Below are 24,194 nucleotides of genomic sequence, written 5' to 3' on the forward strand. Positions count from 1 at the left end.
AATTCGAAAAACTTCTTAATTGCATTATCGAGACTTGATTCCTTTATCAAATAACAATAGGATTGATTATTAACAGTAGGTAGAATCCCTGTCATTAAATAACCAAATTCTGTGTTTTGCAATATTATGTTTCCATTCAGCGCTTGAACTCTACCTTCCCTCAAGATGTTAAAGAATAGTTCATTTCCTATCAATATATTGATTTTACCAGGTGTATAGAAGTTAGGATCTGCTAATTTAATGTCATGCGGTATCGTTAGATTAGAAATACCCAGTTTTGTCGAAGGAATTACATCTGTTATTTTTGGAATAATACATAATTCTAAATTGTGAGAAAAGGTCTCTGTTTCGTTCGAAATATGGGCTAAAATCTTCGCTTTGATTGAATGAGCTGAACCACTTATTCCCGAAATGTGCGTTCGGATGGGTTTAGTTTTCAAACCCAAAAATTATGCGCATTCTTTGGTGATGAGGCTCATTTGCGAACCGCAGTCCAGTAAGGCTCTTATTCTGCAGCGCTGCCCGAACACATTCGTCACATAAATAACCACCGTACTCAGTAAAACAGAATTTCCCGCACCGGAAATGGATGCAAGACTATGTACTGCTTGCTGTATATTGTCACCCGAAGCTTCTTCGGAGGGGTTTGTTTTTCCCTGGTTTGGAGGAAAGCAGGGAGTTTCCGTTGGACCCTGAGGGTCATTGTCCATATGGAGAAGGGAATGATGTTTTCGGAAACAGTGGCTGCACGAAAAGTTTGAATTGCATTCTCCGGAATGAGTTTTTAGACAATTCACACATAATTTTTTTATTTTTGACGATAATGTGCCTATTTTCAATATTCATTTGTTTGAACGCACTACATTTAAAGAGGGCATGGTTTCCTTTACAATGGATACATTTTTTTTGAGTTGGAATGAATTGAATTTATAACAAAAACCTTTTGGTTTTGCACCGATACTGGGTTTAGGAGGAAATTTGATAGGCATATTTTTATGAATGCCAAAGTTCCAAAGTTCGGTTTTCAAGAAAATTTAAAAATTCATCGAGTAATGGAACATCTTTAGATTTTAAGGTAAGCTCAAATTGCTTCCGGGTTTCCTTGTCAATTTTCTGAAGGAGAATGTTTATTAAAATTGCGTTAGATAGCCTATCAAGATTGTAATCTAACGTTTTTAAGGCGCGTAGATTGCGTTTGGTATGATCTAATAATCGGCGAAGTTCTTTAGGTGATTACTGCTGAATTTTTTCTTGATTTAAAATATTTTGAATATGACTATCCACTATCGCCCGTTTATTTTCATATCTTAATTCTAAAGCTTGAAACAGTGACTTGTATGTATCTTCGCAATTCTCGATATTTTTTGTCTCTCCTTTAAGAGCAGCCTTTAAATAATAAAGCTTTTGTGTTTCAGTTAGCTTCTTATTTTCAGCAATTAAGGATATGAATTGGCATTTAAAATCATGAAATTCTTCATATTTTCCCGAGAATTGAGGTAAAGGTATTTCAGGCAATTTAACATTAATATTTTCAACAGTATTTTTACGTACTGGTAATGCATTAACTTTTGATTTTAATTTTGAAAGGATGTATTTGAGACTTACCTCCATTTTCTCCAGATCGTCCTCCAGTTCTTCAATAATTTCACAAGATTCTTCTATGGCGACCTGTGCTGGTAGATTGAAGTACCGCTGTTTTAATTCATCCAAGGATTGCTTTATTCCTGATAACGATTGCAATTTCACTTCTAAAAAGGATTCACTTTCTTCATTTTCGACGAAGTCACGCAGACAGTGTTCCAGTTTTGTGACTTTTGCTTTCAGACAACCGCGTTGCCTATTCAAAGATATTACATTATCCATAGTTGCTGTTCTTTCTTCGGGTCGGCTAGGACCAAAATTTTGATAGCAATTGGTAGTTGTGGACTGTATATTAATTCATAAAAGTCAAGTTGAGAAACTTAACAACATTTATTTTCTTCCAAAAACAATAATGCCGCTTAAACGAGCAAGGAAGTGAGTAAGGAACAATTAACAATTGACTGCCGCTTTGTTCGGGCAGAGGAGCGGAGACTCGGTGTGGACCGAGTGCATCCCTATCGCTTACTGATTAGTACTGGGCTCTCCCCACTAACATTACGTCGCGCTGCAAGCATTAAGCCAGTACAAATAGACATAAATATTCTAATCGAGACGGAACAACCCCTTATAAATGTTACTGTTGCAGTTTGGATAAGCGTTTGTCTTAGAGAAAAATTATTAGATTCAAATTTTGTAGCCATGCTTCTAGGGTAAGTAGGCTCATATTTACATCACTTAAGGAAAACCACAAAAATTTCGCAAAACGCATGCGGGGAAAAAAAAAAACAAAACCTGCACAGCCAGCTATTTTATCAGGATTTGAGCCGAGATTGAACTACCAGTATTGAGCCGTTTTAACCACTCGTAGCACAAATCTAAAGAAAATGCTTGTAATATCATGTAATCAAGTGTTAACTATGTGTTGTATGGCAGGATTGCTTTCTCAAGTACTGAGGTAGAGAATACTTAATCTAAAGTGTTTGGTCACGGTATTATTCATTATCAGTCTCGGGCGCTGGAGATACAAATGTTTTTTTTTTTTTTTTTCCCGTACAGTGTTGCCATTGCTCTCTTTGAAATCCTTGAGTTTAATCAAAAATTCGTTAAAGTTTTACAAAATATGAAATTGATAATAAAACAAATTCCAAATTTCCGTTGTTTTATCAAAATGCGAGAAATATACATACATTTATGCAGATTTTTCATCATTTAATTTCTTCAAATATAATGCAGGACTCTAAAATTTGGTGGCAACAGTTTGAAAAGTGAAACGGACATATATAGTGATTCAACGCAAAATCGCAAAAAACAATAGTCCTTTGGGAACAAAAGGCCCCTTTGGACTAAAAAAAAAATAAAAATATTAGTTAATTAATTATTTAAAATGCATATTTTGGCGGCCCACGAAATAAAAATATTTTAGGGGTTGGAAAACTAGCGGTTTTGCGTACTTCGCTACGTTAACAGCCGTGTTACTAATTATCAATGACTCCCTCCAGCGATCCAGCATCTGTCACCGAAAACTTCTTTAATTATATGAAAATATTTATATCTATTTATTGTTAAAAGTTCATAAAAATAACGTGAAATTACGAAAAATTAATAATAAATAAGTGAAGAATAATTTAAATCGGCGAATGCCAACAACGACGGTGATAATTCACCAAAATAAACGTAAGAGGAATGGTTGCAACCTTCGAACAAGCGAATAAGTTGAATCTGCTGGGTTCTCAGGTTTGAACTATTATCGCCAAAATTGGCGATGTTTACATTTACCGGGTCTTTGCGAAAGTGCTTCCCAGCAGAATTTAGCAACGTTTTAACTCTTTAGTTATTTGGCAAGATTCGACAAAAGTACATCTAAAAACATTTACGTCCGTACGTCCATTTTTGTCTTTTGGGAAACCGAAACTTGAAACCAGGATATCCAGGACCATTTTCTATTAGGCTTGAACTGGGGATGGCAATAATGGACTTGGGCCATAATCCGGAATCATCAGGCACAGGAAAATGCGTATCTGCTGCAGAAAGTTTAGATTTCACTAGTATTTCTTCTGTTGTTTCGATCGGCTGCATTGAAGTTAAAGGTAATTCCCGGGGTGAAAACACTTTCTACATCATTCTGATTATTAGTTTCTTTTGGCAATTTCAATGGCAGCTGAGACGTTGATGAATGGCTAGTGCTAGTAGCGTCAGGTAGGGTATTCTCTGCGTTTTGGAAAAACTAACTAATTTTAAAGTTCTGGTTTATTAAGTTTTCTTCTCACTTTCTTTTTCTTCATTGCATCTTCCGACATCTGGGGAAAAGTAAAAATAAGAGTAGAAAATAACTATTATAATAACTATTGCGTAAAACACTTCTTCTAAGAACACTCGAAAAGTCATTGTTTGGAATATTTTACCTCACTTCTGAAAAACTGAGTATATGTTCAGCCATTGCTTGGAAAAGATATGAACTATTAGATCAATAACAAATAATTTAAGGAGGTGGTAGTATTCCTTTGTTTATTGAAATAAATAAAGCAAATTTAAAGTATGTATTTAAGACTTAATGAAATAAGGGAACATTTTTCCTTTGGTTTTCCATATAGATAAAAATCGGAAAATGGCCAATTTTTGATTTCAGAATACCTTGTATATTTTTACTTCTTCAAATCTCAGATAGGTATATTTTAAATTCAGTGGTACTCCGTAAATATGTCAATCCTTTCTTCGCGAAAGATAATAATTTTTAGTTTTATAAACAAATGGTTCATGTAAAAAAACATTTTTCGAGTAATTCTGCTCAAATTGTCGCTTTTTTGAATTAAAAAGCTAACCTAAGTTTAACATAATATGGTAACTGCACTTAACCTTTTTTATGTAGAATAACAATAACAACAATCAATCGCCAAAAAAATCACAAAAAAGATAAATGTTGCACAAATTACTACGATTGCAACACTAGACACAAAATAAGGACTAAGCAATTTGTCGAACGCGTCTACCCTTACATACGCATCACGTATTTTCGTTCACATACATTTACAAGATCGGCTCAACTTATGCCGAAACCTGCAAAAAGCATTAACTGATAAAAATCAAAGCCAGATAAATAGTATAGAGCTTATGCAAGAACTGCAGTTTTTGCAAACCTTTGGAGGAAATGTGGCATTGCCGGTTGAAACTCTAAGCTACATCGTTGTCAACAACACAGCGGTGTGTAAAAAGGAATTTTGGATATATCCTTAGATATCAGCCCTAGAGTATTTTTTATGTCTTGTAACCACAGTTTGAACCTTGTCGTAAACTACGCTGCGAACAACAATTTATTCAGTGCAAACTTATTAGATATGTATATTAATTTGTTTTTAATTTTAAGATAATAAATAGTGTTCAGCAACATATTTGATATCCAATGCGTTTAATGTATTATTTCGCTTCGCTTACAGTGTTATGTTTTCATAATATGTTGTTGTTGTTGACTGATGCTCGCTTGTCTAACCTACAGTCAGCCCAAGCCCACGAAATTCCTCGGGGTAAGGAGCGGAAGATACGCCTGTCGTTGGCAACAGCCTTGAGCACCTTACAGGTGACAGTGCGACTTAGCTCAATTTCGCCCCCAATTTTGATGGAGAGCATCCTGGGGGACAGGTCCGAGCGTCTCCCACCCCTCTTTCCATACCTTTCGAGAGGACTTTTGCTTCGCATATTTAGAATGCCTCATACCGCACGTGCACAATACAATTACAAACATCCATACCTTCTCCGAAATTTGAACCCGGGCCCTTCGGCACGGCAGTCAACAATGCTAATCACTATACCGGTTGGGCGGCTTTTTATAACATAAATAATATATGTATAATTCTTCAATAAATATGTTTGAGTATGGGTTTAAACAAAGCACAAAATGTTTGCATATTTAGACAAATTAAAATGTAAAATATATTTGGTACTTTTCCGTTTCGCCGGCGCAAATCTCGCCAAGCAGACTTTGTTGGCGACAACATACAGTATAAACAGAAAAAACTTTAACAAATATTAGTTCTAATAATTTTTGATTTTGAAGGCATAAACATTTTAATATGGTTTCATCATTTAAATTGATCTCATCTCGCGTAAACTACGCTACAAAAATCTAATTCTCTCAGTAATTATTTACATTAATTTCAAGTTAAATCTTAATCTGGAATAAAAGTTTAAATGCAAGAATTATTTCATTTCGTACTAATAGCTTACTCAGAAATTTTGTAAAACTGTAGTACTTTACTTCGCTAGTGCATTCTCATTAGAATGAATGAATTTAACTCTTGATTTTGTTTTTTCTATATTTTCGCCTTCGGTTGAGCGATGTGATTGCATCTAATTGACTTAATTACCGCGAATTGTCTTAGGGCATAAAATTTAATTATCTTTGTAAATATTCTCTGTAATTGTATGCCAGTATTGAAAAGAGCAATCAATCTGGTACGAAATGGGTATTTGTGTTTTAAAAAGGAGGCGTAAAAGGTTACCAGCGAAGATATTCCGTCTGACATCAGTCGTACCATTAATGGCGACTTTATCGTTTGCGCCGGCAAAACGGAAAAGTACCATATATTTTTTTGGTTTTTCATATCATTATGCTAATAATGTTTCATTTTAAATGTTAGCCACAAGCAATGTCCCTTTAAAATCGTCACTGTATAAAGGCGCTCGCTAGACATTTGCACGACGGCTCAGATTAGGCTTGGCGCGGGCCTGGTTCCTCCCCCTCCTACGAAATCAAATCCTTTTAAGATGGAATTCGAGATTTTTTACTGAATAAATAACAACAGAAGCTAATATTATTACTATGTTTTGAGCATTTGAAGAACTGTAATTTAAAATTTTGGTACCATTCTGTTAGAGCGACGTCAGTTAGAAGTGCGCCAAAATTGCGCAAAATATCGTGTAAGAATTTAAGTTCATATTGAAATATCGTGGTCCAAGATTTCTAGATTTCGTCTGAAATATCATCACTCGTTATTTTGAGTTTTTTTTTTTGGGGGGGGGGCTCCTGACATTTTATGAGTGAGATAGATTGAACAATTTCGCAATTACCTAATGACGAAGAATATTGTTTCAGGACAAAGGAGGGCCTATCAGCGGCAGAGCGGTAAAGTCGCTGAATACTGGTAGTTCGGCCCGAGGTTTGAATTCCGAGGACGGGATGGATGCATGGACCTTTTCGTGGTTTTTCCCATTGGTACCGCGTATACGAGCCAGTTTCCTTTAGAAAGTCCTACTCGAAGGCATCCCTCCTCTTAGGAAAGTAGTCTTCTCAAATCTTCCGATGAAGCGAATTTTTAACTCCAAGAAAGATATGGGATGTTTCCTATATGGTGTTGTTATGTACGTTCTTGCTGTTAAAAAAAAAAAGGAATGAGAACCAAAACGTGGTTAGGCTTGTGTCTTTCTTTCCTTAGAGCTGTTTGTTTTATCGTGTGCTGTAGTGTCACGAATTGACGTCTAATGAATTTTGTCAACTTCAGTGTGAAATCAACCGTAATACGAACATAAATTGGATAAAACTTGAAGGATGTATGGGCAAAATCTTTGCTGCCTCGTAAAAGAAATAAAATCGACTGAGCCAAAAAATCGTGTAAATAGACTAAAGCCTTTTCGCGGAAAGACTTTTGTCCAAAAAATGTTTTTTAGTCGCCGTTCCCGATCGCTGTGCTAACACTCATGACTGCTGTTCAGGAAAACATCGCGGATGGCAGCAATAAATATTTTTAGACGGTGGAAAGGATGTAAGAAAGAGTAATTAAGAAATGCTACCTATCAACATTTAACTTGGATTACAGGTATAATTTTGCAGATCCCGAGACTGGATGCCATATCCAAACTGTGGAAGGATTGCCGGGAGTGCTAAAGGGCGAAATAAATACCAGCAAGGCACAGCTTGCCACCATGAGAGTCGTATTTGATAGAATTTATGTAGCATCGGTTATATTCGAAAACTTTTTTTTCCCAATATTTGAATGATATTTACAATTTTATGCCACTTCTTGGATTGAATTTCATTTTGCTTTGTTATTTTTTTTTTATTTATATATAGAATATTCTGAATTAAAAAAATTAAGAAGGTTATTATTATTATTATTATTATTATTATTATTATTATTATTATTATTATTATTGTTATTATTATTATTCTCAAGCAGTAAAAGCAATTTTTTTCCCTTAACTCTATTATTATTTCATAATTTTACACTTCCCAACAACTGGCCGCAAAATAAAAGTGGCGCATTTCAACTGACGCCATTTTAATGATTTGATTTTGTTTTATGTAATTAGGGCAAAGCTTCAAGGGATGGATTAAGGGGAGGGATGACTTCGTAGAAGGCTTTCCAGGAAAACTGGCTAGTATACGTATGGGGAAAACCCCGAAAACGCCCATCCAGCGAGTCCGTTCCGAACTACCAGTGTTAAGCTACTTTACCGCTCGGCCGCTGGGGGGGGCTGCCACTTTAACATACTTGTATAAAAAATTTACTGTTTAAATAATTTAAAGAACATATCACAATAAATGTTGTTTAGGGAAGCATTTGAAGTCTGAAAATTAATCTTTATCATTTTTGTCGAGTTTTCTTTAAGTACTCCCTTTTTAAGAATTTAAGATTACGAGAAAAAATTGCTTTACAAAGGTAAAAGCATGAACGAAACAAATGAAATTTTGGTTAATGAAATACAGTCCTTTACACTAACCTTGGTAATCTTTGGTAAAAATTAAGGTTAGTGTCAAAATCCTGGTTAATCCGAAGGCATAGACAGCACGGTTCAGATTACAAGTTAAATCCGATGACAGTTATAAAAATATCCTAACATTTATAGCTGTATAGTTATAGCTGTGTACATTGGCGTCATTAGAACTCTTGAGCCCCTATACAGAAAAAAAGGTTGTGGCATTTCCTGCGATTTACATCACTAAACTCCAAGGGAAAGGTTAAAAGCGGGCGAAATCAAAAAGTCTAAAAAGTGACTTTTTGTATAATGATGGATTTTGTCAGAGCTGAATTAATTCTTAAATATTTTAATATAAGCACATGTTTTAGGTACCTAGATGTAATACACTAAACTGAACTGTTTTAAATTTAATTATTAAAATATCCTTTCCTCACCACCTTACTTACATCAAATAAAGTTTTAGAAGGAAGTTGAGGCCCCTGTTCTGATCTAAGGAGAGTGTACCAGATGGTTTTAATTAAACTTTGTTTTTTGAGGATCAGTTTTTCATGAGATCCAGTTTAGTTTTAATACGTGAAAAAATAACTGGTTAAATTACAGAATAGCACAAGAAAAGGTAATAGCTACAGGCACAGAAGAAAAAATAATTACACTAATAATGTACCATGATCTACGTGACTCACAAATATAAATTACTCAATAATTTACAAAAAATGAACATAATGAGTTCCCTTTGAAAATAATAGCGTAAGCAAGAAATCTTTCTCTGATTAAAAAAAAAAAAAAAAAAAAAAAAAAAAAAAAAAAAAATCGCTCAGATCAGTTTTCGCCGCGTGTTGTCCAATATTAGTCCAACACTTGACACAGCATGTATTATTGACACAGCATGTATTATTCTGTCCTTCAAACATTATTTGGCAAAGACTGGGTTCTAATATTCTTTATATCTTTTCTAACCAATTTTTTATGCCCTTACCATATGGAGGATGGCGTCTATACAGGTTTCTAAACCAACGCACTGATGGGCGATTTAGTTTCATGGTTATAAGGTATTTCTCCCACGTTCTTGGCATGCCTTCGGGGTGTGGTGGTCTGCACACTGGGAACGTATTCCAGAGGTCCACGCTTCGATTCCCGGCGAAGGCGTTGCATATTTTTCATCTTTCCTGCTTTCAAAATACTTAATGTCTTTACGTGGTACCATAAAATATGTTTAGCTCTTTTTATCCATGTCATTTCATTATAAACTATTCCTTGGCGCATTCAAGTAAAAAAAAAAAAAAAAATGTAACAACGAAACTAGGTAAAAAAAAAATTTCATTTCTGTCTTCCGCGGTTATTTCGTGCAAAATTTTTGAAAGGAACAAAGCGCTCTTTGCTTTCTTTTATACTGTCTAACTTTTGAGCACACACTTATAGCAGAAACAAATTGGTTTCAAAGCACAGTTTTTATAAAAAATTTGTAATTTGTTTCTGTTGCGCTTTTAATTTTGTTCGACCCCCTACTTATCTTTTATCCATCTCCTCTAACTTTTTTTTTATAATTAAAATGGTTGACTGCTATTGTTCATAAATCTTATAGCCAAAAATCACAATAAAAAATAACAGTAATAAAAAATTTTGATTTATAAAAAATCTGCGTTCTCTTTCTTTCCTTTTTGTTAAATTGTTTATTAAGTCCGAGACATCCATTTATTTTTTCAGTCGTATGAGCTTCAATACATAACAGTAAGACACGCGAGTAAAATTAAATGAAAACCTGATTAAAATTTTTTATATATTTCTAGTTCAATTCATGAATTTACAGGCAATCAGTAGCATAAAAACCAATGATTGAATAAGTAAAATTGCTGAAAAATTCATAAAATTCATTGAAGTGTTTCGTCTAACATTCACAAAATTTGGAAAGGGAAAAATTTTATTAAATTTTTTTTACTGTAATAAAAGGTGAACTTAAAACGTTTCTGATGGCTTATTTTCTTAAATATTGTTCTCAGCTGTATACGCTCGATTATTAAGCTTTTCAACAGAAGATAAACCTTTTGCACGAGGGAGGGAGGGTGTGTAAATAATGCAATGCAACATTTTCTATACCCACCATTGAGCGATATTTCTAATTATTAACAATTTTATTAGATTACTTAAATATATAAAGAGTTCTAAACTTTTATGTGCAAAATTCAGGAAGTTAGAACATTCTTTTAAGATCTACTCAAATAGTAAAGCATCGTACTGATTTTAACTTTTGAGCATATTTTGAATAAGAGCCCAGAAGAATTTTCCCTTAGAATTTCTTACTTTTAAAGAGATTTATTCATTTGCTTAACCGCTGCTAGCAAAGTAAAACATACCTATGGAGTTAGCTGTATTATAAGGTAGAAGCATATATTGATCACATGTTTTCCTCAGAATTCCAGCTAATGAATTCAACATGTAGAATGCTACTATCATGGTGTAATCTAATTTAAAACTGAGTTGTTTCTAATAACTTTCAATATTCAGGCTCCCTGTCACATTTTATCACAGCTTTTATTTTCAGAAATACATATAGTACTATATCTCCAGTAGAGCGGTGTCAGACACCATGGTGTCTGGGCTCCGAGGCTCTTCTCCTTGTAAAATCAATTTGGCACTGAAAATTTTGAGGTAAATAACATATCAAAGATCTAACTTTAATTTTCTTTCCTTTCCTTTTTTTTTTAATATAAGTGAAAATACACGAATTAAACGAGCAAAGTGTAATCTAACAAGGAAAGCCTTAAGCCGTCAAACTGGTGGGTAGGTGACAGAAATACATAATTATAAGGTTTCCTCTTGGATTTCAATTTTTCAAGAGTTTCTATTTTATAAACGAAACGAAATTTGAAGTGATAATAATTAAAGTAATAAATAAACTATTAAATTACAAAGTTACAGTACCTGCAATCCAAGTGTTCAAGAATCATCCTGGAGCAAGCCGAATCAAATAATCCAAGCAGTTGTCCGGCTTTCGTAGCATCATGCAAAAAAATAATAATTAAAGAGAGAAATTAAATGAGATTCTCGCATGAAGAACAATGTCCAATTTTTTCTTATTTTTATTCTCATCAACACCTTATACAAAGCCTATTAGACTGAAATAATCCAAGTGTAATTAATAAGAGAAAAAGAAAACAATAAACTAACCTGGTTAAGCAAAATTATCTGATACATTAGAATTCTGAAGATTCGTTTTTTTACAATCCGAAAATAAAATATTACCAGAATTACTGGGTTTTACACCATTATAGAGAATTTAAAACAGACTTATATCGTGTCTTAATATCCCCCCCCCCGCCCGTACCTCTTATGCTATTCATCCCAGCTTCTAATCCACACATGTGTCCTACGGTGATGTCTGTCCACATTCAGCCGATGGAAGTTGAGCCAAAAAGGGAAATAGTGAAATTTTAGCGGAAAATTTCCCCCCTACATAAAGAAATGGGTGCTTTTAAACGGATACCTAGCATCTTTGGCTGTGCTAAACAGATTTCCTCTTCTCCAAGTTTGGTTGCACACTTAACGATAACTTGGAGATAAAAATGCTTTATTTCGAAAAGTGATGCCACTGCTAGCTTTCAAGTAGTAGAGTTTGTTAATAAAAAATCGTAAGTTTTACAAAATATGAAAAGCAAAATAACATTGCCATACATTGAGTAGGTTATTATAGTTATCGTATTCTAACGTTGAAGAAAGCACGCGATTGCATGTGACGCCATTGTATGTCGAAAATTTTTCGTTAATTTTAGCATTTTAAATAAATACCTGCTGTCTTTTCAGGTGGATATAGAACTTATAAAATAAATTTTACTTTGGCCGCAGCCAGCTCATCTGGCGGGCTTGCCCGCTAGTATATTATTGAAGTTCGAAAGCAAAAAAAAATCAATTATAAGAATAAAATTACGACTTTAATTCACGAATTATATATAATATTCAAAAATAATTATTTTAGATTCTTAAAAATTGTTATACTCTAAAAGGCTTGTTATTATAAGTATTATCATTTTAAACAAAATTTTAATTTCTGAATTATAGGAAAGAAATCATTGCTTCAGATTCATCTTTAACACACACTTAAAAATTTTGTTTTAAGAAAATAGTTTCATGAATTCCTATTGATCTCATAAAGATTTAGAAATACCGAGCATATTCTGAAGAAAATAATTAGAAAAAAAAAATTCTCTCCTTTCTGATGTATCAACACCTTTCACCATATCTGCTGACACCTATCCTGACTGTCAGATAAGCCTCTCTCTTACGGTTGACCATTCCTTCTTGGAAGCTCCCTCTCAACTCCCGTTCCTAAGCTCTCGAACCAGAACTCTCATTATGCAACTACTAAGCCTCCTTTTGGGGCCACATAAGTAGCTTCATTCAGTAAGAGTATCAGTTCTGAGTGCTTTGCTGTAGTCAAATACACCAAACTTTAGTGGCGTCTGGTTTATTTTATAATGGAAAAACACGCAGAGGCTATCTGACTAAGAAGAAGGTTGCCTTGGTGGCGCACTGTCTAAGGGAAAGGGACTCATATCTACATTACACATGGAGAAAACTACAAAACTGTTGATGCAGCCAGCCTGTTCGCAGAGATTTCAGCCCGGGTTGAACTAGCAGAGTTCACTAATTTACTGCTCGGCCATTGGTGAGCCAAAGCCACGAAAAGATTCACTGTGCTTAAGATTACATTAACATTTATTCTGAAAAGCGGCACATGGAGAATTAAAACTGCGGCATTCTGCTGTTAATTTATTGCAAAGCAAGTGGTATCTTTAAACCATTGAAACTGACAATATAGTAATTAACAGTTAAAACTTCGCTTAGACATATTTCAGTTCATAGTTTAATTGCATTATAAGGAAGAAAATATTTGTTTTTATATTCTGTTGCGTAACATTCTGTCTTCATTTTGTCCCAATAAATTAATTTTTTCTTTTTGTTGTAAATTGTATATTAAACTTAAGTGTATCTATAAAATCTCTTAAATTATAACCATAAATTAGCATAACTTTTAAAGAAGGAATGTACGCAGACAAGACTCGGATCTCTTCTTTAAGGTGATCAGCAGTTGAACGACTAAAACCACGAAAGAGTGATAGCTCGGCTTCACTTCCCTTCTTGATTACTGAAATGTCTGGTTGAGTAAGTTTTCAGGATTTTGTCTTGGGCAATTTTTGCGCATATAGATGTTTATTTTCTCGTAATTTAAAAGTGTACGAGTGTAGATTCGCAGCAGAGGTACAGTACTTCACAATGAATTTCCATACAGATAACGAAACGCATGATAATATTCATGCTCGCTCGTAAATCGACATCACTTTATTCAGAATTATTCATTTAAAATAAATATAATATGTTTTAAAAATATATTTTGGCGTTTGTATCTAGATGAAACGGTTGGCTGACTGCCTTTTTTGTGGTTTTTCAGTGAAAACATAAATACACAAGAGTTTTTCACAAAAAATTTTCCACGAAGCCAAACATTGCCTTACGCAGATAGCCGTGGTTTGCTTTGGCAGAAGTGCTTAGAAAGCCAAACTCTGAAATTATTTTCTTCACGTAATATTAGGGAAATTTTGAACTTTTGTTTTACTTTTATAATTTTCGATGAAGCTTAGCTTTCGATTGTAGATAATTTCAGCGATTTATCATAGTGCATGCATTAGTTTCTGAGTACTAACCACTTTATCTTAGAGTTCGGAATGGATGCTTTCGTGAAGAATTTTCTAAGAAAAACTGGCTGCTATTTATGTTATAGATAAGAGAAACGGCACCGTTTTCGTGCAGATGACGCATTATTCGGAGAGGTATTATAAGGGTGCTTGCGGTATAGAGATCATTTCTTGATTTGAAAAACAAACCTTCGTAAAAGTGCATAAAGGTGTCTGTACCTTTGCGAAAGTTTAATTTTTCAAATTAGAAACTGATCTTCGTATTGTACGGTCACCTTTCGCCAGGCACATCTGCGAATTTCGTATTTCCGAACAGTGCTCAACCCGCAAATACGAAATTCATGCATGCAACCAGCACGGATTCAAATATTAGTGTTCAGCTTTTTTATCCACTTTGCCACTAATGAATGTGAGTAAAAAAAACGAAGTTATTGTATTGAATCTTCTCATTATGCGCCCTGGGAACAGTTTTTATCAGGTAAATACGTACAAATTTTAATAAAATTGTGCCACGTTATTTTGCCTGCATTTACGCGTTGTTAGCTAATCGTGTTGTATGTTAAGCTCGACTAAATAGGCTATCGGGTAAACGTGCATGGAGACCTATACCTAATTACTCTGGAAAATGATTAAAAAAAATACCCCTAAATAAGGTTACTTTTCTGTCTAATATTAAAATCTATAATCTTTTTACCATTTAATAAAGACAAATAAGTGGTACTTGTCCATAACTTCTTGATGTGCACCACGGAAACAGTCTTCTGTCAGATAAATATGTACAATATGGTTAAATGTCTTGTCTACTAAATGTTTCTGTCGGCTGTAAGGCCAACCAGCGGCCGAGCGGTAAAGTCGCTGAACACTGGTAGTTCGGTCTCAGATTCGAATCCCGCGAACGGGCTGGTTTTCCCCATGTGTAACGAGTATACGAGCCAGTTTCCCTTAGAAAGTCCTCCACGAAGGCATCCCTCCCCTTAGGCAGATAGCCCTCGAGGCTTTTCCCTAATTGAATAACCTAACCTAACCTAACCTAACCTAACCTAACCTAACCTAACCTGTCGGCTGTAAGTGTCACGATACTCATTGGAGGTGCACTCAGTATCAACACGAATAGTATATATTCCAGAAAAAAAATTTAATTTGCAGTTTTTGAAAAGGATTAGGATTTACTTCCAGAACATTATGCTATTTTTTTAGAAGTAATATTTTAAAAGAACAAAAAAGATTTTTTAACTAATTTTTTTTAATCTAGTCGATCGACTATTATTCATTGCCCTTTTATTTTTATTCATTTTTTCTCTTTTTTTCAAAAATAAGGCATTTATATTAAGTTACTTTGAAAATTTGATGCTAACAGTTAATTTCGTTCGATAATTCCTTTCTTACCTCCATGGTAAAGAGAAGGGGGTGATTGTGCATCACCAAGGCTTGTGAAGCCAAACTACAACAAATGAGGGAGAACAATGGAGAGGAGTGCCGCGGCGAGTCTGAAAATTTCTATTTAAGTTTTTTTTTTTTTTTTTTTTTTTTTTTTTTTTTTTTTTTTTTAAAGGGAGTAACGCGAAACTTAAAGTGCAAGCACAAGTCAAAATTTAGGAATTTCCGATAAGTAAAGTACTTCACAAGCTATTTACAAAATTAAGCTATTTACAACTATATACAAACATTAATACGTGTCTAAATTTGAAAACATACTGACAATACCTAAGTGTATCAGTATAGAATCAAGAGAACTTGGGAGATAGATTAGGTCAGGAAGTTTAAATCCCTGGTGAGGTGCTCGGAGAAGGGTCGAATATTATAATCTTCTAATACGTAGTAATCAAAGACTTTAAAATATTGCATTTGTGTACAATTTTGAGCCTTGGTGAAGAAATTAGTGTTCATTAACAAACACACAGGATATAGATATCAATATATGTACTTTCCCATTGCACTCCCTAAGGAATAGTTTCCAATGGAAATTTTACTCTTTAGAGATTCAAAAACTAGTGCGGTTGATCTTTACAATATGGTAACTGGTAGTTTGGCGACATTTTGGAGGCGATAAAGGTTACTACCTGGCACTTTGGTAATAATGTGAGCAGTACTCAGTTCCGATTACGCATTATTTTGTGTGAGGGAAATGAGAGATCATGGGATATGTCATGTGATATTAATGGACGAATTACGGTTCTTTAATCGGAAAAGGGGGGAAATCGGGAAAAAATCTGGAAATTTTGTATTTGGCTTTATTCTGTGTTGTGTGAAACAGTGTTCGTGAATTTTTGGATCCCATGGCCGTAATTAAAGTGAATTCGAAATGGGTATTTATGTATGTATTAATTTAATGTATGTGCTCATTTATATTTTAAGTAGTGTTTTTGAATTTAATTATATTTTTAATTAAATGATAGTTATTTTGTGAATTTTATGTTTGTAGGAATTTGGTATACGTTTTAGTTGAAGTAAACGTGCATGGAAATAATATAAATATCTGACATATATGTTCTTTTTACCGGGTTTAAAGATTGAGAAAATTGTCATGTATTTTCGTGAAATTTTTCTAATTTATGAGCAAAAAGCAGTGTACATGGATATAGTGAAGAGTGTGCGCAATGCCATTTTTGTGCAATTCTGGGATGTTTTTTTAAGTAAAAATAAGTCGGCGTGTACATGGTTTAGTGATATTTTAATTAAATGATAGTTATTTTGTGAATTTTATGTTTGTAGGAATTTGGTATATGTTTCAGTTGAAGTAAACGTGCATGGAAATAATTTAAATATTTGATACTAAGTATTTGTAATGCTTGAGGTATGAATTCGTTGGTGACGTGTATAATGTAATAGATGATTTAGAGGTAAAAGTTTTTGGATATTTTATTTATTTTATATGTAGAAATGTTCATATTTGGAAAGGGTAAATACTTTTTCGCAATAAGGAAATTTCATATATGTTCTTTTTACCGGGTTTAAAGATTGAGAAAATTGTCATGTATTTTCGTGAAATTTTTCTAATTTATGAGAAAAAAGCAGTGTACATGGATATAGTGAAGAGTGTGCGCAATGCCATTTTTGTGCAATTCTGGGATGTTTTTTTAAGTAAAAATAAGTCGACGCGTACATGGTTTAGTAATATTTTAATTAAATGATAGTTATTTTGTGAATTTTATGTTTGTAGGAATTTGGTACACGTTTAAGTTGAAGTAAACGTGCATGGAAATAATTTAAATATTTGATACTAAGTATTTGTAATGCTTGCGGTATGAATTCGTTGGTGACGTGTATAATGTAATAGATGATTTAGAGGTAAAAGTTTTTGGATATTTTATTCATTTTATATGTGGAAATGTTTATATTTGGAAAGGGTAAATACTTTTTTGCTATCAGGTAATTTCATATGTGTTCTTTTTACCTGGTTTAAAGATTGAGAAAATTGTCATGTATTTTCGTGAAATTTTTCTAATTTATGAGAAAAAAGCAGTGTACATGGATATAGTGAAGAGTGTGCGCAATGCCATTTTTGTGCAATTCTGGGATGTTTTTTTAAGTAAAAATAAGTCGGCGTGTACGTGGTTTATGTGTATGTGTTATTTTGAAAAACGCGTAAGGAGTATGGTATTGTGCACTTTTTCCCAATTTTGCAGTGAATATTTGTCATGATTAAGCAGTTTTGTTAGATAAAATTTCTAGGATAAGTGTAATTCGGCTAGTAGATTGTTGGAAGAAGTGTTCAGTAGATAAAAAGAAAAGAAACATGTCTTTACTTCGTGAAGACAAAATGGCGGCGGGAAAAAAAAATAGAGGGTTGCTGTAGGAGAGTTGGTCGCCAAATTTTCGCCAAAAAAACGCCAAGTTACCATAATGTAAAGATCAACCCCTAGGGCAAAAGGAAATGAAACTTCACCAAAAGACAACGTACCGTTTGGAACATGGCGTAACTAAATAAAAACCATATCATTCAAACTAAGGAACAGAATTGAAAACATGTTACATAAATTATCGAGATAAATTTTATCTGGCGGAGTAAGAACAATTAATTGGTCTCGAGATTTCTGAAATCCGGATTACACGAATTTTACTTACAGTTCTCCTGATAAAATCGATGTTATTAAATTAGATGATGATAAAACATTTGGCAGATATCTCCTTAAGGTAAAAGGGCCTTCATAGAGGACCTTTTGTGGGAAACCTGCTCACATTCTCTTTATATAATTTTGAAGCCGGGTCGTTCAGCGGTGCCGGTTAAATTGACAGACAGCCGAATTTTTGCCACACATTAAATTCTACTTTATTTTCATTATGCTAAAATATACTAAATTAAAGTTTTTCTGCTTTCCCCTACTCAGGTTCTCATCAATACAAAATTTTCAGAAACGCAACAAATAATCATAAGTTAAAATAAAATTTAGAATAATGAGTTTAATATTAAAGATAATATCTTTCAAATGCAGGCCACAGAACGATTAAAAAAAGAGCTGCATTTTTATCACTCAAAGAAGTATAAACTGTGCAAATTTAATTTTTTTCCTCCGAGTAAATTTTCAGCGTAATTTTGCTGAATTTTATTCGATTTGAACAGCATTAGTGCATAATTTATTTTTCGAAGCTTTCTATGAAGATTTAATTAATATTTATAAGGAAGATGTCTGTATTTAATTTTGCTTTAAATCCATTAATGAAATATTACCAAATTTATCCATACGATAATATATGTCCATATAAATTATTTATTTTATTTTCATCGTATTTAAAAATACTTTGGTAAATTAAAATTTCCCTTATCTACTCATGACTTTATCAGTGAGGGTTGCAACACACTTGTATATTACATTGCGATCCGGACTCAAATTTCGAGATACCGGCTGGTTTCTTGGGCGTTTTTAGAGCTTTCTTAATGTGTAACATAAATATAAGTTTTCCTTTAAAATGTTCTTCACAGAGGTATCTCCTTAGGCAATAGAGCCCTCGCACCCTTTGCCATAATCGAATAAATCACAATCTAATCCTTCTTTGAAGATAAACACCAAGGTTCTTTAATAACTTTGTGAAAGAGCTTCCGTTAACAACAAAATAAAATATTCAGGGCTTGAAGCCTAGATTTAAATCCTGGAGAAGGATTGGGGGCAATCCATCTACTTAGACATTCTTGTTCTTTGAAACTTTATTGACAAATCTTTAAGATGATGTATAGTAAGAAGGAAATAATACTTGTATTTAAACATAGCTAAGACGGAGATAGACAAATATGTTACAATGCTGGGGGGAAGAATGTCATATTAATTCATCATAATATTGCGCCAAAAATAAAGCGGTTCCAAAAGTTTGCACGTGGATAAGGTTGTTGAAAGAATAATTAAAATAGAAAACGGTAGCCGCAGACGATCTCTGAATCACAGAGTTTGTTACACTCACAAGAGTTTGCTCGAAGAAACTGAGACTGAAAAAAAGTTATTTAGTATAATGAAGTAAAGAAGTTATGTCAAGGAACATTTATGAAAGTTATTTTGGGAGGCTTTAAAATAGGAAATCAAAATTTTCACGATACAGAAATAAATAAATAAATAAATAAAACTATCGACCAGCTATGCAATGATAAATGGATAATAGATTTAGCATTTCTTATTGACTTCGCCGATTATTTAAATATTCTCAATAATGGAGAGAATAAAGTTATCAAGGTTATTAAGAAGAGAATAAAGTTATCAATGCCATGCATGCTTATATTAATTTTTTTAAAGTTAATTGCATTTACCGGAGACAAACTTTAATCAAAATAATTTGCACATTTCCTACACCTTAAAACGTTTTATTATTTCAAATGAAAAATCTAATAAATGTGCAACAGAAATAACATTATCACGGCAAAAATTCGAAGATAGATATGTTGATTTTAATGATTTGTACTTCGCCCAACAGCGGCCGAGTGGTAAAAGCCGCTGAACACAGGTAGTTCGGTCCGGGGTTTGAGTTCGGGCAAAAGGCCTGGCTGCATGGGCGTTTTCGTGAAACCACGAAAACGCCCATGCAGCCAGCGAATACCCCTGAATACGAGATATTTTTTTTTTTTTAAAGTCCAGTACTGTTGTATTATCGAAACCGGATTCAGAAATGTATGAACGTATACACTTGTGTATGTATGTGCATATATGTGTACACGTATACACATACATTCGTGCATACATATATACATTGCATGTATGAACACATCCATCCATACACATATGCATACATTTCTGGATCCGGTCCTGATGAAAGGAACAGTGCCAAAACTCCTCCACGGAGCCGCCTTCATTAATAAATAAAAATTGAAAAAAAAAAAAAAAAAATGTAGTCCAATTTTATATTGTCTTCATTTTCATTAAAATGAACGTAAATAACGGACCTTAAAATATACTAATGAGGCTAATTAATTTAACAACGTGATACAAATGTTATTCAAGGATTTGAAGGCACACATTTAATTAAATTTTATTTACACTTGTCAAAAAAGATAGATACTCTTAGTTGCGAATTTTTCGATGCGAAGAAAAAGAAAAGATTGACTGATGAAGATCTGCAGTCCCTGAAGATGATAAATGCTGGTAATTTGGCAAATGACGGCCTTTTTCTTTATCAACTCGGAAGGTCTGAAAGGTTAGGAAATTTATTCATTCAAGAACGTCTGAGAATTTTCTTCTTTCGAACATACATAATGTATTGAAATGGAGAATGTTTTACGTTGAATTTTCGGAAAGATGATTTAAGACATTATATGAAAAATTAATTTCACTGATAAAAATGCATTTTAGGTACCAACTAAACAGATTAGTGTTTTTTTTTAGAGTTGCAGGAAGTTTTTTGCTCCATTAATTAGTTTCTGTAAACGGTTCTAGAGACCAAAAATACAGAAGAAATTTAAACACAATTCTGTATATAATTTGGCTAGGTATGCTCATATACATAGGTTGAAAATATTCGAAATGTATTTTGTTACTTTAATATATTTTGCGGGTTGATGTTCATAATGAACTACTTATCTGTGTAAGAGAAGGGGTGCCTTCGTTAAATGACTTCAAAAAGGAAACTGCCTCGTATCCACGTTACATATGGGGAAAACCATGAAAGCGTCCATGCAGTCAGTCCCTTTGCCTAGATACGAAGCCGAGTCTAACTACTCGTGTTTAGCGACTTTACTTTTCGGCCACTGGTGGGCCCGTAATCTAATAATATTTTATAATTAGAAATGGAACGAATCCTAAATTTTCTAGAGTCTTTTAATTCCTCTATCAAAATAATAATAAAAATCTTTTACTTAGTATTAGCATTAATATTTATTTAGTATTTTGCCTAGTATTAAAACTGGCTTCCGTACACTTGTTTAAGTAGGTAATAATTTAATTAGTTTGAAATCTGTATTAAATAATTTAGAAGAACAATTAAATTATTATCATTTTTTAGATATTTGCCTAAATGTTTTAAAAACAAGAGCGAATGGGAAAAGAAGATTACTTAAAGAGCTAACTCAAGTAAACAGTAAATCAAAAACGCTAACTATTCTTAAAGAGAAAAAAATTAAAAATGTATCAGTCAGAGCTGATACATTTTGAGATACATATATACATACACTGATGATATAGGCCAGATGAAATTGGATTTACAGTAATCTTTCTTTAGTAAATGCTTCCACTGAACTAACATCTAACAACTTAACAACAAAACTAACCTTTCACGAGTTTTGAGTTAAATATATTTAAAAGAATTTTAGGTTAGTATTAAAGAAATTCGAATAACGGAAAAAGAGCGAAGATTCTAGTATTTAGAATATGGAAACTTTTAAAATTAAGTTTCAAACCGCATTTAGCTACATGGTGCGATACTATTTGAAGTCAATATACAAAACCCTTCGTCCTTTAATATATAATACTCGATTGGCACATTCAGATAACTGCTCGATATTTTATAGAACATATTTTTTACAAGGTATCCGATTTTTAATATCTCGAATGAAATTAAAATAATGACTTTCCATGTGAGATGCGATTGCAAGAAGTCATCTCAGGTCATGAAGGCATCTCTTCCCTTAGCTAGATTGCTCTAATAGGCTTTGTGGTATTCCAACAAGCAGTCTTCATGAATATACTTTTTAAATTATTGTTTTAATGTACAACAGTGCAAAAAATAAAAAAATATTTTTTATTTTTTGCACTGTTGTGATATCTAAAAAATATCATTTTTTAGACATTAATTAAATAAAATCTCAAATGCTATAAACTGAAATAACCCTCCTGTTTTGAAAAATTCCCTTCTAGGGATCTTTTTAGAAAAATAAACATCTCAACACTTATGTGTGCCGGTTTTCATCAAAGGCCCTCCAGCTACAGCATTTTTCCCTCCAAGTTCTATTTAGCACGGAATTTTATGTAGAGTAGAAGATTCCAGTAAATAAAACTGTGCAAAAGTTTAATGACTACATGCTTAATCAGTGGATTCATAATCCTGTTATCGGATACGAAAAATTGCTTATGCGGCGCCGGAGGGGCGTTAATAAGCCGGATAATGAAATTAAGCCTCCGAGGTCACATAAATTTGAGGAGATATACCTGGTAAAGTCCAGAAACTGTCCAGAAAGCGGGGCAAAAGTGGGGAGTATTGTTTCTTGTACTGTGCATGTGCTAATCAGATAGAAAGCGATGATAGACAAAAGTTACACCTCACAAGAAAACAAGTACACTTTGGCAGTCAAATCCCACACATAGGGAAAATCACGAAAACATCCATGCTGCGAGTCCGTTCGCGGATTACGAACCACGAACCGAATTACCAGTGTTCGGCGACTTTACCATTTGGCCGATAGAAGGATTTTTCAGTTTCCGACGTATAACTAAATATAATAGACTTTTACTTATATAAGTGACATAGCTGCCGCCCCACATGCATCTAAATTAAATTAAAAGCCTGCTAAAAACTGTTTTTTTACTGCCCAGTATTGTTAAGTTAAATTACTAAAAAAATTGAAAGTTTTCAGATTTTATATTTATGCTCAAAGGGACTTTTTTTAACGTTTTGTGCGTTACCTTTATTTATTAAACATCATGTTCTTCGCACTTAAATCATAAAATTCAATTAAACAGAAATATCGCAAAATAATTTGAAAATAAGCATATCTTTAAAATTTCCAATACACAGTCTCGCGCGCTGGAGATAATTTTTTTTTTTTTCCCCATAGTAATGCCGTTGCTCGCTTTGAAGTCGTTGAGTTTGTAAATCAGAAACAAATATGAAATCGATAATAAAAAAAAATTTCAAAGGGCTTTCAAATGCCCATATTCGGTGGAAGTTTACTTTATTCAAAATTGAATGGCTCTAGGTACCCTTGTTTTATCACAATGCGAGAAACATATATACATTTATGAGGATTCTTCATTATTTAATTTCTTTGAATATAATACAGGTTGATAATATTTGGTGGCAACAATTTGAAATGTGAATTGACATTTATAGTGAACGAACGCAATATGCCAAAACGAAATTAGTAGCCCATGTGGGCTAAAAATTAAAAGAACATTAAAAATTTAATAAGGAACTACATAGTACTGCAAACCTAAGCACAAAGTAAACCAAACCACTATACCGTCCAGACAGGATTCGATTATAGGGTTCAGAGCTAAAAAAAATTTTTTTTTCATTTTATTTTTGCCTTTTATTCCATTCTATTCGTCTTTTATTCCTATCTATTCCTGCATTTTGCTTACAGAGATGCTGAGATTTTTTAGTTTTATCTCAACTCGTGAATAACGAATTTTGTCGGGAATTTGTAGAAAGAATGTAAATGCTTCGCAAGATAATGTGTGCATGTCGAAAGTTTAAACTATAATACCGACAATTAAAGTTTTTACATAATGAAGGAAAGCATTTAGCGGAAACATAAATATTTTACAAATACAACATAATGGAGGGATAAAACTAATTAAAACTTCCCATAATTTTGAACTGCATTATTTGTGGAAATCAGCATTGCAAACACTAACTTCTGGCAAATGGCAGCTGTTTGAATGGAAACCAACAGATACCGGATTGCACCTATCGGTACTGCAATTAACGCGGCTTCATTCTACATCAGACTTCATTAGACAGTCCGACATATGGTGACCCATGCACACCCAGACTCTGGGAATGTTCTGAATAACAATTATCGGTATTGCAATCCAAAATGCTTCATTCTGTGTCAGAGTTTATCAGACAGTTTGACAGACAGGTGGTCTGGTGTCAGTCAGA

This window comes from Stegodyphus dumicola, chromosome X2, assembly GCF_044657685.1.
Source record: "Stegodyphus dumicola isolate Sdum_Otavi_A_Nest chromosome X2, ASM4465768v1".
Lineage (NCBI taxonomy): Eukaryota > Metazoa > Arthropoda > Arachnida > Araneae > Eresidae > Stegodyphus > Stegodyphus dumicola.